At 36.4% G+C, this 14579-nt stretch overlaps 1 protein-coding gene across 7 annotated transcripts in view; it reads left to right on the top strand.

The window, feature by feature from the left end:
* The window catches only part of FYN (FYN proto-oncogene, Src family tyrosine kinase), a 128806-nt gene that overhangs the window by 47267 nt on the left and 66960 nt on the right, over positions 1 to 14579 (top strand). For 4 of the 7 annotated variants that reach the window (XM_088139595.1, XM_088139601.1, XM_088139579.1 and 1 more), the window contains exon 2: positions 5382 to 5455. The exons of the other annotated variants lie outside the window; for them this stretch is intronic. The gene's annotated coding sequence lies outside the window, so the exon portion shown is untranslated. The remainder of the gene's footprint in view (positions 1 to 5381; positions 5456 to 14579) is intronic. 7 annotated transcript variants of the gene reach the window in all.

The following is a 14579-nucleotide window of genomic DNA, read 5'->3' as shown; positions in this document are numbered from 1 at the left end:
TCTTACTATCAGGAAGTTGATGAGAAATTCTTCATCAAGACAAATTGCAAGAGAACTGTATTAAAAAGCATGGAAAGTGAGGTGAACTTTCATGCATTGTTTAGGCTACTGATCCTGAAATAGAATTGAAACCATGTGGGACCACATTATGAAACAGTTTATCCCTTGATAGGATAAAGGAATCAGGGCTGGTTGTATCATTAGATAAAATTAATTAGCATTCAGCAGTTTTTAAATGTAATGGAAAAAACAAATTGTTAATTGTTATTATATTTTTATTACCAGCAATGGTGAGAGGTTCTTGCAATAGTTTCTATTTTACATGCCTGCAAATATGTTTCTATCTTTGAACTGGATGTATGTCTATCATTTGTTGCTGTGCTTGAGAAAATAAAGAATCCTGGGCCGTACTTGCAAGAAATAGATGGAATGAGCAGCAATGCATTTTACATTAGAATGTGCAAATTAATTAATGATACTTTATCTTCTCTAGGAAGGTAATTTCTACTGAGTATTCAGTCTGGTAGGAATTGTATCAAATATCAAATCTTGCCCTGAAAGTGTATAGATTTATTATTGGCAAAGATTTTGAACAAAGAAGATACTGGAATATATCTTGGAACAGTTTTGTTAGAGTCCTAGCAATAGATAATATTTGCTTTCTCCATCTCTCTTCTCATTCCTACCCCCAACCTTCCTCAACTGGGTGTCGTCTAGGCATATGGGATTTTCACTTCCATGGTGTCCAGCCAACACTATATGGGAGTTGAATGCATCTGGAAGGCACCAGGATTGGTAAGAATATCCTGAGCAATGAACTCCAGTATGAAAAATAATTGATAATGCTGTGCACATAAACATCTGGTTCTCTTTATTCTAAATATTCCAGTTGTGCTAGGAGTACAGTGAGATCCTGTGTCTATTATATAATAGGAAGTGGTGGGTACATGTGATGGCACAAACCTTTGTAGTTTGTAAAATATTGGGATTCAGAACATTTTTCAAAATATGAAATCCAGTTTCTTTAAAAAGAACAGTCACTAAGTGCAGTTCATGTCTATTGAAATTGCTATAAACAACTCACTGTTTTAACATAAGTCCATTCATTGAAAGAATCCTATAAATAGGAGCCTTGTTCTGGCCTTCGAAATGCTTGGAATGTGCCTGTCACGTAATATGTGTGCCCATTTCAATGTGAACACATGTCTCATCAACTCTGTCTTACCACCCCCAAAGAAAAAGCTCTTCAGGGAAACTAACATTGTTGTTTGTGTAATACAAGTAAGCTTTGCTGTTTTATAAAGACCTATCCTTTTCTGGATAAAGCATTAATATAGAGCAGCTGTAAATTTAAACAAGTGAATTAAAATCCTTGATAAAAATGAACTTATGATCAAACAATGATCAGTCGTTTAGCAGTAACCAAACAATAGTTTGTGTGATTAAAGCCAGCTGGTGAAGTTTTGGAAGAAATGACATTTTAATTATGGACTCTATTAAGTATTTTAATCCATGTGCTTCAATATAATTTCAGCATGGGAAACACTAATTTTTTACATAGTATGTGGGTGTGGGTGTGTGTATAGTTTTCAGAGAGTGTGTAAGCTTGAGTTTCTTTTTTCTCCTGGCAACTTGGGTATAGTCTTTTTCCTCCCCCTTGCCGCCCTGTTTAGAGCAGGTGGGAAGCCTTGCAGAAGGCAGCTACTATTTCCTTGTGTGTTGCCATAATAAAGGACCTTTGTAAATGTCTCTTTATATGACCTGAATACAAGCTGAACAGAATACATATTAACTGCTTTCAAGAACCATTTCACTTAGTTCAGGATCTTACCTGAATTGGCATGGTTGTTTTCCAGCACTGTTCATGCACTTTTTGGAGGTATAAAGCAATTATGATCTGGATATCTAAAGGAACATCTGCTCCATTAAATATCTGCCATTGCAGTAGTTAAGATCTAGGGAAGAGTCCCCCTTGAGGGTGCCCATGTGTCCACGACTCACTATGCAACAATCCAAGAGAGAGCATTCTTGATATAAGCATCTTGGTTGTGAAGTAGACTCCCTGATCAGTTATGCTTGGCAAACATTGTAAGAAACATCTGTTGATCCAGGTATCAAATTAAGGTGCTGCTGAACTTTGTAATCTTGTTCAATATTGTCTTTAAGCAATTTATTAATTTTAAGCTTTTTTTTTTTTAGTTTCGTGCTTAATTGTTGGCATTTAACTGTATTGTAAATTGCTTTTAATTGTTACCTATCTTGCAATTTGTTTTTAAGATTGAAAAGTAGACATGTATAGATAATCATTACTCTGCGTGCTTCAGGCAGAAATACCTCCCTTATTATATCGGTTTGAATGCTGCTAGATAGGTATTCCTCACACATCATCTGCCAAAAACTTCTGCTGTAGAATAAAAGCCAATTTAGAAGACTTAGAAAAAGAAAGCAACATTGTATTCATGTCTGTGCTATACAGTACCATAATTATTATCCACCATAATACCTTTGTAGATTTGAATATATCATTTTCTGATTGAATTTTCTCCAATTCTTTTTATTTTATTTTATTATTTCAGAACTATTTTTATTGGCGATTTGGCTTATATTTTTCTTATTCTTTTATAACAACACAGTTGTTCTTTAGTAAATAATGTAATTAACCAAAAGAAAATCATTCTTTTCTAATCTATCAGAGTTTGTGAGCAGAACAAAAAAAAAATCATTTATAGTTTTCTGCATTAAAGGAGATCTAAATGAATTCAAACAATAACACATCATTTAATTTCATCCTGAGTTGGGCTGGAAGATAAAGGAGTTCATACACACAGTTTTTAAAGTTAGACTGTTTAAATTGTGGTTCTTCAATATTTGTGGCTGATAAAAAGTAACACAGGTAAGTTCAATACTGTATCTAGTTAATAGAGATGGTTTATTGGAAGGGTTTTTTCCCGCTCTGTTAATGCTTATTTTGTTCTGGCATATTAGAAAGCTAGCTCTGAACAGACAGTCTAATCTTCCAAGGTAAATTGAACAGCAAAATTCTGTAAGCAAATGTGCATACATTGATACATAAATACAGGTGCTCAGCTTTCATATTAAAATTGAATTCAGCCTGCTGCAGAATTCAATTTGTTAAACAGTTAGTTTCATTGATTACATTAAAAAAAAGTTTCACACATTTGTACTTTGTTTGGAATAACAGTGCATAGGATAAATGGTTTCTCAAAATTGCAGTATCCTCAGTGTCTGGGTTCTTCAGCAACCAAAAAAATCCCCAAAACATGGATTTAATTCTATTACACAAAATAGAAGGAACTCACAGAAAATGCCATTCCTTCTGGCCTGTTTTGTGTCCCCCAAAATTTTCTAAGTGGTGTGGATTGAAAATTCCAGTTCTTCAGTTGGAAGAAAGATTCACCCAAAGTTATAAGGTAGATGCATTTTAGGAAAAAGGGAAATCTCTTTCTCTTATCTTTTTTTGCAAGTTTCTTTTATCCCATGCTTTTTAGGATTACAGCCAATTTTAAAAGCATTTATAAAGCTGATCAACTAAGTGATCTGTCCCAAAATTATTCTACATCTGTCACTAGAAAAATGCCTTTCCTAGATAATCGATCTGTCAAACTTCTTAAGTACACCAAGGAGTATCTTAAGAGGAAAGCAAGCTCCTCTGGAATTTTCTCATACCTAAGTTTAAGAAAGGGTTTTTTAAAATGATTAAAATTTAGATAATGGCATTTTCTGTGTGTTGTTCAGAATGCCTTTTGATTTATACGGAGATTAGATAAATAAGGTACCAAAATGGAAACACAGAAATTCTGTATACAGATCAATATAATCCTTGGCCTTCCAACTTATTATTACCCAACAGTAGTGGCTGTGCTTGCATTCCCCTGTATTATGGTATGAAAATCTACATCAAGGCATGGTCTGCTGCTGCATTCTTCTTAGATTCTGATGGTATAAGTTACTCTTAGAAATAATAAAAGTTGTCTGTAGGGGAGAAGGCAATCATTGTGCAAACTAAGTGGCCTTTCTTTGGGCTATGATAGAACGCGTAATGCAAGTGTTAATTCACCAGAGTTCCAAAACCACATTTTTTTATAAAGTTGATGCTGAACCAAATAGTTTTAGAATCACTATAGAAAGAATATTAAATACCCTTTTCGTATTCTTGTCAGGATTACTTGACGTGATACCTCTTTCCTCCTGTCCCTTTGAGATCATGCTTGTTTGTTTGTTTGTTTCTTTTGTCAACACCATCTCACACAAGCTCTTTCTCCCCAATAATTATTATAAAAATTGTCCTGTCAATGTGAATTGTCTGTACTGCAGGCTGCTCTGTTTGTATATTTAGCATAAGGGAAGGATTGGAGTAGCTGCCATGAAAATTTCTTTAGCATTGGCAAAATAGTTATATTCATCCATCTTAGCCTTCTTATTCTCAAACTGCCCAAACTGGGCCATGCATGTTTGGCACGTTTTCTGTAGCTGATAAATTGTTTCTTGATACATGTACTTCTTGTGCCGTTTACAATAAATATTGGGCTGATTCACCATAAACCGGTGGAGTTCTATAAAATAGTTACAGCAACATTTCTGTTTTTTATGGGACTGAGAGAAAAAAAGTATTAAGAGTTTGCTGGATATGCAAATCAGAAATTTTAAACTTTACAAACATGTATGATTGACAGGCTAGGTTTCCATGGTCATATCTCAATTTAATAAAATTGTATGAACATGTATTTTGGCATCTCATGCATCTTCAACCAACAACCCAAGAAGCTATGCTTAACAACTTTGAAGTAACTCAGGATACTAATATGGCTTAAAACTGGCTTAATTTAGTTCCTTTTGAAGATTTTTAATTATACTGTTTAGTTAAAGAATCTACATTCAGGAAAGATGGCTAGAAGTTAAAAAATAAAATAGAGAATGAATTGATTGGAATACAATTAAATATAAGTCCTTTGGGCTTTTATTAGTGTATCTAGCATTCAATTATAATTCATTATTATATGGGAACATTTTTGCTTCATTGTAGAATTGAGTCCATTTGGCAATTGATAAGCGTTTTCAATTTTTTACTGAAATTTCAATATGTTGAAAAGTATATTATTTTAAATCATAGACCCTTTGTTTAGCTAATAAAGTTTGGAAGTCTCATAATCTACAAGTTTATCTTTTGAGTACAGAATGTGTTAAGATCTGTAAAAGTAAAGTGGCACAATATCCCATCTCCAGTGTTGTGTGTTGTACATGGTAAACATATGCCAGTAGTTTTTAAAAAGAAGTTTAATCAGAAATGCCGGAATATTAGGATTGTATGTGTTACATCAAGATGGAAAGACATAACTGAGCAAGTCTTTATTTTCTTGCAGACTCTGTCTTAAAGAAGCTGTTGAAAAAATGTGGTGAATAAGAGCTTGCTGTATTTTCAGGGGGGAAAATTGTGGTAAGCATCTTATATTTTACAACAGGCACTGTTGCAGTTTAAGTTCTATTTTTTTCTACAATTTTTAGTTGAATTTGTTATGTTGAAAACTATAATTTTATAAAGTTGGCCATTAATTTGGCAATATTTTCCTCCTCTTTTTAATTTCTTTTAATTCTGAAAGAAATCTACCCAAACCTTCAGGCCAGGAATGCACTGGCCAATTTAATTTGTCAAACCAGCTTCTACTTATTATGCTGTGGCTTCCATAAAGTACTTGGAGCTAAAATCTAAGGCAGGGATATAATAAAGTCTTGCTTCGAATAAGCCAAATTGATTATACCACCATGAAAACTAATAGTTCAATTCAGAGTTAGGAATAGTGATTTTTAATTCTGTAAGAAAAATACATAGAAATGATTTTATTTGGAAAACTTGGCAATGACAGGCCATGGCTGTTTCTTGTTCTAACTTTTTTAATTGGTTTGATTCTTTTAAAATAAGTTTTTATTTTTGCTAGACTGGATGGTGATATATAAAACTCCTTGGAGTTAATCCAGGTAGTTTTATGTTTATTTTTGTCCAGCAGTTTCCAAGTGTACTCACTGAAGAAATTTCTAACTCTATTTTTTTCAAATCAGAAAGTTGGTAATGCATGTGCACTTCAGACTTTCAAGGGATAATTTAAAAGTCTTGCAATATTTGAAATGAAAGCAGGCTCCAAGACGGGGGTATTTAGTGGAGCATGGTTGTTTACTGAAATATGATGTGTGCTATCTGTTGGGGATACTTTGATTTAGATTTGTACAGTGAGCAGGGCACTAGATGGAGTAAATTTACCCTTTCAACCCCATGATGCTTTCCATTGCCACCTCATCCAGAACCAACATGCTAATAGGGGCCACACATTTGAATCTGTTGCTACAGTTTTGAAGCTGAGAGAGTTGAAATGAAAATTTTTCTGTTTGTTCACAATTCACCTTTTTCCATATACTGGTCAAGGTATATGTTTGAAAAGTGTATGTGATTCCTTCCAGCTTTATTTTTGCAAGATATGAATATATGAGCATTCATTTTATTTTTCAAATTATAGTATAAAATAAAGTGAGGTTACAGAATATAAAAAAAAGCTTGGTTTGTGAAATATATTTTACGTAGATTTTACAAACATTGGACTTTATGCCTCAAGCTAAGATAGAGAATTGCCACAATAAGTTTCATGCTGTTCTGAAATATGGTTAATGTGATGCCACTGATATTAAAAGATTAAATGCAGGATATATCCATGTTGCTAAAACATATCATTACCTTAAAAATGGGATATATTTGAATATCTTTATGCATTATTGAATATTCAGACCTGCTAATAAGTTTAGAATTTATGGGAAATATATACATTTTGTGATAAATGCATTCTTATCCCATTGCCTTTCTGTTCCTTTTGCTTTATTTCCTTTTCTTTCCCTTGAAATCTCTTTAGACTATGAATTACAAAGATATAATTCATGTACTTGGTAAATTGTAGAAAGGGACAGAGCATTTTAATAGAACTGGCTATCAATCAGGTTGTCGACTTCAAATGAAGCAAATCCTGGAAAATCATGTGTGCTATTCAATACAGTGGGCTTGAATAATCCCATATTAGTAATCTTTTTTTTTTAATCATTTGCTGATTTATTTACAGTAACACCTTGATTTAATGGAATGGACAGGGGGTATCCATTAAATCTAAAGATCCCTTCTTTTTTTATTTTCCCTTCCCAATGGTTAACTACAGAGAAGAAGGTTCTTTCTTTTGGGGAAGAAAACCACTGAGGAAGACAGCCCACTAAGTGCCATAATAGAGACTGTTGAGGGTCCCTATTCTCTCCAGTTGCTCAATGAGCAAAAAGGCATTAATTGAGGTTGGAGCAGGCTAGGGAAAATGAATTGCCATTGCTGCCCATAGGGCATATCACATTATTTCACTCACTCAGTGTTTCTTCCTAGTATTTTCCCTTCTTCCTCAACCACTGCTCTGGCACTATCCAATCTTTCTAGTGCCTTCCCAGCCTTGACTCAGTGCGACTGCTTCAGCATACATACCCTGCCAGTCTGATATTCCCATTGCTTTCCATCCCTCCCTTCTCCTTACCAGGAAATCAAACATGAAGCATGGAATATTTCACAGGCTTATTTGATCTTCCTTGTGCCTTCCCTTCCTCACTTGGATCTCAAACATAAAGTCTACATGGAAGCATAAAGCACTTTTTAGGGGAACCAGTGACTACTGTCTGGCCTGTGTGTCAAACATATGGCATTTGTCATTTTGAAGAGTGCCAGGAGAGGGAAGCCCCACCTATTCAGAACATAGCAGGGGCCACCTTCATAAGTGGCTGCAGCAAAAGTGTCAGTACACTTCCTCTTTGCTTCTATCTTCAGGCTTCCCAAGGAGGCTTTCAATGGGAACCAAATACCCGGCTCACATAATCAATCAAGAACGGCACTTCCTAGGATGTTGGGCAGGGGTTCCTCAGACTCCAACTCACCCAATGGTTCTCTCTCTCTCTCTCTCTCTCTCTCTCTCCTTCTCTCTCCCCCCCCCCCCCCCGGCCTTTATATAGGGAAGAGGGAGAACTAAAGGAGATGAGGAAGTAGAGGTGGTAGTAGAGGTAGAAATGGTCACCACAAACTCTGTGAGGTTGATTTATCAAAGCAATTTCACTTTCCTAGTTATGTAAGCCCATAAAATCCTTGGCCTCAGGATGTACAATCCCATCACCTGGGATGGGTGGGTACTCATTCTTGCATTTTGGGTAGCTGAAATAGGTCCTATAGCTTTAGACACACAGCAAGTATCCCCTTCCTTGATAAATTGAGCAGGGTCATCAAGAGTGCAGTCAAACCGCAGCCAAACCTTACTATAGTTTATTCCAGACCATCTCAAAGACTTTAAAGGACCTACTGATAGATCTCCCAGCAACCTCCTTGGCTTCAGAGACATAGGAATGACATACCCAAACATCCTGATGATTACATTCTTTTAAAGATGACTCATGAAGTCAATGCTTTAGCAATCAAAGCAACAAAGCAGTGTGTTTGCCTTAAATATGGTTTTATGATCCAAGCAGATGTTGAAGTTCATTCCTGAAGGTCTTGTGGCCAAGACCACCCCCAGTGTCCCAATGCACTCAAGTTCTTAACCAGAGCCATGGCTCCAAATGTCATCAAGTACAGACATGTAGTTCAGGACCTGAAAAGTAGATGCAAAATCAGAGGTAGCCTCCAATGTCTTCAAATATGGCAGAGTTTGGGTGAATTTTTTGACAAGAAACCAAGGACAAAACAGAAGCTCTTCCAGCCACTTGCACAGAAGATAGGACTTGAAGCCCACTAGACACAAACTCTCTCCTTTTGTCTCTTTCATGTCCAGTGTAGAGTCAGAGATATAAAGGGATCCAGAGCCTTTTGGCAATGGTCAAAGTACCAGTCAAAACAACATCAGATAAAGCAACAGCCCAGGAATTATCCTTTTTCTACAAAGGATGCCCCAAACAACAAAAGTTATCAACATCCTCCAATAGGATCCAAACTTCACCAGTTTGCCCAGGACTAGCACTCTGTCACCAAAGGTGTCTTAGTGCTTTGCACAATGTCTTAAGATCAAATAACAGTAATTCAAGATATGCCCCACAATGACTTACGTTTTCCTTCAGGTCACAGGAGATGGAAAAGTACCTACAGATGCTTTAGGCTATCAGTTGTCTTCTTGCCATCAAAGTGAAGCTCAAGGGTGCTGGACATTGATTGGCTGTAAAGATGACATACATTTCCTGGACCTGGAAACAATCAGTCCAGCGCTCTGAATTTGATCTTTATTATGAATTTGGTCTTTACTATGTCACCATCATGTGCTAGTTCTGAAAGAAACCACACAGACTAAGGACTCATGACATGCCTCACTTCTTCATGGGGAGGGCTTGAAGGATACTGTAATAGACAAAGTCCCATCTCCTATCTCTTTTGGCAGCGTAGATCTTGGAAATTGGAGCCTAGATCCACAGGTGTTCCAGGATATGACTGCAAGGTTCAGCAATCCTTCTGTGATGGAATGTATCTATGAGGAGGAGAGTGATGTGGGAGATCGAGGCTATCAGGAAGGAGGGGGTGCATTCCAGGAGGGGGCAAGAGGTAGCATAGTCCACAGGGGGAGGATGAGAAGAGTAAGAGATTCAGGATAGCCTCTCCCTAGAATCTCCCAGGGTATATCCACTAGTTGCTATAGTACAGATTTAGTTTGGCAAGATTCTGCCTATAAGGTGTAAGCAAATAAAGGAGCTGGACTGGACTGGAGTGTTTCATTGTTGTTCTTGGGCTGGGCCTGACACTTTCATAGAATTCTTCGGATTACCAGCCAGCAAGCTCCAATTCATTTTCCTGCTTCCTATGGAAAAAGAGTTGCCTGAATATTCATATGACGTAAGGGTCTTTAGCTTTCCTATGACTCCTCTGGCAGACTCTCATTTTGCGGCAAGTGCAAATGGAAAAGTCTGAAGTCATCATGATAGTTCCCAGTTGGCCCAGAAAATCTTGATGCGTAGAGCTGGAGCAGCTGGCCATGAATACTCCATGGGCTCTTCCCATCAGACCTGGCTTCTTTAGACAGGGAGGCCAATTTTATCCAGCCCCAAGATGGCTATAGATGCCTCCCTGGAGGGTGAGCATGGCAGACCTCAATTTCCTTTTGTATGAATACTGCCATGCAGGGCAACATATTGTCCTCACTCCGTTTGTGAGGCATTACAAGTTTATTGGTTTCATCCAAAGCTTGCTTCAGCTGATTTAATGGGCAGTAAGAATAACCCTGAGGGACAGGAAGAAGATCCACAACCAAGACAGTGGTCACACAAAAGAACTTTGAGTCTGAGGCAGAAATGTATTAGCATGTATAACTTGGTTTCTTAATCTGGTCTATCTTGAAGGGCTGACAACTGACAAAGCCTACAACAAATAATGGCTCTTTTCAATGCCTATGCTTAGTTTCTGCCATTACCAATGTGCTTGGCTTTAAAAGTGGCATATCCAAAAAGCAGCCCCCTCCCCTGGCCCCAGTCTTCTCAGTATCTTCTATTATACTCCTCACCCAGTTCCAGGCAGCTTCTACATTCTCTTTCTTTATATCTACTTTCCTTTCATTCTGTTGGGAGATTAATTTATCTTCTAATTTTTTCATACAACTCATACTTCTCTCCCTGCAGTCATTCTACTTTCACCTTATTCTTTTTCCCCTTCCACATTGAGTTTCTCCTATTGTATATCCATTCTTGACCCTGCCAAGAAATAGTCTTGTCTCTTATTCAGAACCTTTCTGCACCCCTGTATCTTCACTAATTCTCTCAATTCATTCATAATAAATAATTATAGGAGGCATGATTTATCTTTTGGTTTAGCTATCCCGGACTAGAACATGAATGCTGCAAATGCCTGTGTTCTAAGATAATGTTGAATTCCTTCAGGCTTGCGGCAAAGTGACTGAGCTGATACTGTTTTCCTGTGATCCCAAGAATTTCAGATATCTTGAGAAGACATTTTGCACAAAACTGATAGTGTATGCTCTGCTTCTGTTGCAAAGTTATTTCCCACATAGGTTTTGAATTTTCAGCTGTATGTAAAATAACAGGAATAATCCCTTGCCTGCTTATGGGACAGCTGCAGAGACTATTCTACTGTTAAAGAACACTGCACAGTACAGTCTCTAAATTCAGGGACTGGGATAGAGGCTGTCTGAATGCAGACATATGTGCCAGTCTTGTTCCTTCGTCAGTAACTTGATTGCTTTAAACCCCATGGGTAATTAACATGATTGTTACCCTGTATATGTAGATAATCAATTAAATTGAATGCCACCGGCATGAAGAAAAGGTCAAAGCAGTCTTTCACAAACCTAAATGGCTTTGCAAAACTAACTTTTTAATGTGCTTGTGCAATGTGATGTTTGAAATCTATATTTGTCTGTTCTTCTAGTTTGATGATATTAAATCACTTTAACATTTAAAAAAAGTTGCAAAGATTTTGAGAACTCTTTTGACTAAAAAAGACATCATAACAAGAGTGTTATTAGTGAACTTTAGCAAGACATTACAGTTCTAAAAGCAATAGTGGAATTTGGGAGCCTGAAACAGAAGTCGCTTTTGAGAGGTCTGAAAATGTTTTTAAGCATTTGTTACTTGCAAACAGTAACAGTAGAATGCAGCTGTTTTTTGCTACTGTTGTTCCTTCAACAAACACTGTAGCACTGCTGCCTATTCACATCAAGTCCTCTGTGACTATCATTTATTTTCTCAGGATGTCTCTTCAGTTCCCTGAAACCTCTGGCTATAATCAGAATTTTTAAGGAATGTACAAAGAATGTGAGAGGATACATCATAGTTCATATTAAGATAGAATGTTTGTATTTTGTGAACCGTAAGGCAAAGATTTCCTCTAGTAAAGCTTGACTTATTGACAGGTTTTCTTGGCAACACTTGTCGTTACCTTATAAGATTTGTTCATTTTCTTCCTTCCTCCTTAATATTCCACATGATCTCCCATCCCGGTATGTGTCCAGATCTATTTAACATTTTTCAGACTAACTGAGGAGGCTGTGTGCTGCTGTTTCTGTTACTCGATGATCTTGCAGATCACTTGGACCCACTCTAAAATATAATACAAATATTTGTAGTTTATTCTAAAACCAGTACCGCAGTCATGTTTGGATAATGGATTGAGTGCTATAATTGCATAATTTTATTTTTATTATAAAGACTGGGGGAAATCAGCGTTCACGAATATGAATCCTTGAATAAACTGGAAACAGCAAAATACCTACAGGTTCAGGACTTGCTGCTTATCAGTATTAAGAAAAGGTTGGGGGATTGTGAGGCCCTTATAAAACTCAAAGTGCCATGACTGAAAGATTGGCTAAAGAATCTCTCTTTAGGTGTACTTCCTACCTTGCTTATTTTTTGTCAATTTCCCCTTTGTTGCCAGCCTCTGCTACTGATTCTCTCATTGCTCCCGTAGTTCATTTCACTTTCTTTATTCTGATCCTTCTTGCCTTTTTTTTCCTTTAAGCAAGCCTTGACTGTTTTTACAGAGGGATAGGCACATTAGCTGCACACTCTATCGCTGCATCACACTGCATGCCACATCACTATTAAATCACCTGCGCAAAAAAGTCCAAAACAGTTTTTCTTGATAGTAACGCTCTTGCCCACCATGCACAAGCATGGTTCTTTGCAGTGTTACATTTCATTTTTACCTTATCATCTTTATAACTCTCCAGCAGAAATTGCCTGTACTACTCAACTAGTTATTGTCATTCTGATTATTACAAGTTATTCTTTTTTTAAGTCAACGAATTATTATGTCATTGATTTGAATGTTTTCTCAGGCAAAATAGGGCAATCCCAGTAACTTTGCAGCAATGTATTTATTTCTTTGCTATATATAACTTAAATGGGGTGTGGTGAATCAAAAAGAATCTCGCAAGCTGGTTAGTATAATTCATCGTTATTGGTACACATTCATTATAGTAAAGCAACATATCTGCCTCATAAAACTTGCCACAACTATTTTGGAGCACTGTTCCTTTGAAAATCTGCATTTCAGACAGCCACAATTACATTTCTGCACAGATGTACCTTCTCTATGGTCTTTTTCAGTCTGTGTGCTGTGACTAACTTAAATCCAGTGCCTCTTTGCAGTTTTTCACTTTGTCTCCTGTTCAGAATTAGCCATGCTTAAGTCCACTACGATAACTTAGTTTATCATGTTTAACCAAGCATTTAATAGTGGCATTGATTTTTTTGCTTCGCTTATAAACACCTTTGATTTCCCCCCTTTTTTTCTTCTTTTAGCTTCCTTTAACCTGTTCCATACTCAGTCAGCACGTATACTTACAAATTCTGTTTACACTCTCACTTTGACCTTTCTAAATCTATGCTGTTTGCCAGCACAAATCTTTCCTTCCTTGTTCCAATTTTCCTAAAGCTCTCTCAAAATTAAATTGGAACAAGAATGCTTATTTTTTTATTAAGATACTTGTGGAAAAGTATATAAAACAACATAGGTACAATGAAAAGCTTTTACTCTGAAAGCAGATAATTTTAAAATAATGGTTAATTATCAAATTCACTAACTGCTTATTTGCACGACTACTTCTCTTTCATGGAAAAACTGGATGCATTTTTTAAAACGTTCTGCACCTGATTTGTCTTTCTCAAACTTAGCTCTTTTACATCTTTAGCTTCCTCGGATCCAGCTCTTTTACTTTTAAGTTACATACTGCCTTCTCACTTTTACCTTGCACTTTTATTATCAGATAAATTACCAAACATAGTATATATATACTGAGTAAGATAAATTCTGTGGTACTTTCAGTATAGTATGTGTGTGTCGGTGCACTTTTGCTAACATATATTACTACAATGATAGTGAGCTATTAATATGAAAGTCTTGTTAGCATCTAGTGTGAAATGTATAATAAGAACCTGATTTACAGTTGAAAGATTTTAGAGACAGGACCCAAAACAAGTTATCTGGCCTTAAAATTTGTCTCACTGAGTTCAGTCTTTATACCTGGTATAAAATTAATCCCAACCAACTCAATTTATGTTAAAATAGAATTCTTTTTACATTATAAAATCCCTAGTATGAATATAAGATTATAATACTTTTACTGTAAAACGTACAGTAAGCTTCGAAAAATAAATTCATAAATCTGCAAATCATACAGTACTAGGAATTCTTTATTCAGTTAGCTTCAAATACCCCTAAACTTTCCAGAAAAACTTTTTATTTTTCTAGTAGAGTGGAAAGAACAACAACTATAGAAACTCCTCAGTTTTTGCATATACTTGGTCAATATTCATTTCTGTCCATCTGTGGGTAGCAGGATTTTAAAAGATTACTGCCCAAGGTCAATTAGGCAAACTTGCTAGTTGAGATGTATCATAATGGTCGATTTGTCTGCCTTTGTGTAATTCAGCTGTTACTTGTTTATCCTGGCATCTTGTAATTCATCCGGTTGTGATCCTCTCCTAACACCTCATTCATCTGAGTGTGATTCAGCCTCCTAGCCTCTGGATTTCACCCAAGTTACAAAACTAGGTTTGAAATAGAACTA

This window comes from Python bivittatus, unplaced genomic scaffold (genome assembly GCF_059951505.1).
Source record: "Python bivittatus isolate LINGU-HERP-01145 unplaced genomic scaffold, Pbiv_v1 ctg000020_np1212, whole genome shotgun sequence".
Lineage (NCBI taxonomy): Eukaryota > Metazoa > Chordata > Lepidosauria > Squamata > Pythonidae > Python > Python bivittatus.
Note: the sequence above shows the minus strand (reverse complement) of the source record. Positions and strands in the feature narration are given on the sequence as shown.